General features: G+C 42.7%; 1 protein-coding gene across 8 annotated transcripts in view; it reads left to right on the plus strand.

Annotated features, from left to right (window-relative positions):
• Nucleotides 1-2221, plus strand: part of FSD2 (fibronectin type III and SPRY domain containing 2) — a 59535-nt gene that overhangs the window by 33628 nt on the left and 23686 nt on the right. For 7 of the 8 annotated variants that reach the window (XM_023521009.1, XM_023521008.1, XM_023521007.1 and 4 more), the window contains exons 3-4: nucleotides 1016-1205; nucleotides 2118-2204. The gene's annotated coding sequence lies outside the window, so the exon portion shown is untranslated. The remainder of the gene's footprint in view (nucleotides 1-1015; nucleotides 1206-2117; nucleotides 2205-2221) is intronic. The other variant, XM_011376117.2, reaches the window with a different exon arrangement.

Consider the following 2221-nt stretch of genomic DNA (forward strand, 5'->3'; position numbering starts at 1 on the left):
TGATTTGCTAGTAATTCTTTAATAGTCTTTTTAAATATTCCTTGGAGTATGCCTTTTTAGTGTATATTCATTCTAGTAGTTTTTCTAATTTATTTGCTTTTTCAAAATGAAACTTTCTAATTATAAAATTTCTATTTTGTGAGTGTGAGGGGGGATAAGTTTGTATATTGTTAGGAAAAAAAATATGGACACATGCACAACAAACCTAATAATTGTTGTCACCAGGACACACGATTAGTGTATGTTCACTTTTTTTTTGCAGTATTTATTTCTAACTCAGATACCATATATTATTTTACAATAAAAAAGATTTTTAAAAATTAGTAAAAGGTACATATAATTATTATGAGAGGAGACACTATCAAAGACAAAAAAATAACTCAGAAGAAATTGTTCTCATTTTATGTGTGTATATATTTTTATCATTCTTAATACCTAAATATATATACATACACATACATATGATTATACTGTAATTATACTGAATACTCTTTTTCTACTTAATATATTGTGGTCATTTTCCACATTAAAAAGTTGGTGTCTACATCAGTATTCTTAATACATGCCAATACTGAATTGACTATATTGTGGTTTATTTAATGAACTCCCTATGATAGACATATATTTATTTCAATTTTCTGCTGATATAGACGAAACTGTGATGAATATTCTTGTACAGACATCTTTGCATACTTTTTTCTTTCAATTCTTTTTGCTTTTGGTAGTTTGCATTCAAATTTTATTTCATACATGCCCTCCAATAATGGTATTTTAAAAATGAGATTTTGATTGAAGCCCAAAAAGCAATAGATGTAAAAATCAGGAATTAAATCACCATATGCAGACTTTTAAAGGAAACGGTCCAGAACCTGATTCATGCTCTCAGCTAATGGAAGAAAATAAAAAGGATCCGAGTGAAGAGGCGTTCGGGAGGGAGACTGGTGGAGGAATTTCTCTGTAGAGAGCTGTTGTTAGGCTGGAGGACCTTTCAGAGTGCTTGCTGCCTTTCTTGCAGGTGGGACATTGGTGGCCTGAGGCATGAGGATCAGCTGCTTTGGTGGCAGAGCCAGGGGAGGTGGCTGCACTGGGACATCTGCATCCCAGTTTGCCAGGATCAAGGATGGGGCCTACTACCGAGGATCTGGATGTGGGCCAGCAGGAAGCCAAAGTCACCTAGGTCCTGTCTAAGAGGGCCAGCTGCATGGGTGAGGAGACCTCATTTGAGGCCTGGGAGGTGGCCCACCAGGGCTTGGGGGAGGAATGCAAGGGAACCCGGAACAGATTGGTTCTTAGCCTGGTCATGGGAACTTCAGGGGAAAGGTCTCCATAGTAGGAAACTCCAGAGATGTATACAGGCTCCGAGACAGAGAGGCCGAGGGGCGGGGGGCAGGGAGAGATGTGAGCTGTAAGCATCTGCCCGACCCAGAGAACCTGCATCAACTGTGACATCAACTCAAATAGGAGCTGTCTTATCACCTCAGCGCCTCCTACCCTGGCCCCCAAACCAGCGGCTCAGGGAGGGGGTGTGAGGAGGAGAGGCTACTTTGTTCCTTCTTTTCCGGGGAAAACTTCCAACTCAAGAGGTCCTAGCTGCGCAGGGGAGATTTTGGTGCCAACTAAACTCAGTGTGGCATTGTGATTAATATAGTAAATCGTGTATTTAATTACTGAATGTTTTCAGGTGCCCCTAGGATTGTGTTTGACATCAGAGGAAGCAGAAAGTCACGGTGCTGCTGGATCTTTATCCAGAGTGCAGAATACATCCCACCCTGAGTAAACGTTAAAGGAACAAATTAAGTTGTTTGATTACCTGTAGAGTTGTGCTTTATCAGAACACTTTGGGAAAAGATGCTCAGCCCAAGGCAGAAGGTGCCCAGCATGGGCTCTCAGAAATCTTCCTCTGCGTGGCTGCACCTCCCTTCTGCCCCCAGCCCTCTATACATGACCAACCATCTGAGTCCTTCAGTGGCTTACAGGACATAGATCCCCACAGTCAGGAGTAACTCAGAGGACAGCATGTGACCTCTCCTGGTGACACTTGAGCAGAAGTAACAGGGCAGCCTGGGGTAGGTCTATATTTGGGCTTTCGCTCATGGCAGGCCTGTTGCTATTTGCAGCCGCAGCCAGCTCGTATTTCCATCGCCTTTATCCGGATGCAGAGCCCTGGTGTACAGCAGGCAGGGGCAGCCCGTGGCTGTGCATAGGTCACCCAGAGGGAAAG

Source organism: Pteropus vampyrus, unplaced genomic scaffold, assembly GCF_000151845.1.
Source record: "Pteropus vampyrus isolate Shadow unplaced genomic scaffold, Pvam_2.0 Scaffold286, whole genome shotgun sequence".
Taxonomy (NCBI): domain Eukaryota; kingdom Metazoa; phylum Chordata; class Mammalia; order Chiroptera; family Pteropodidae; genus Pteropus; species Pteropus vampyrus.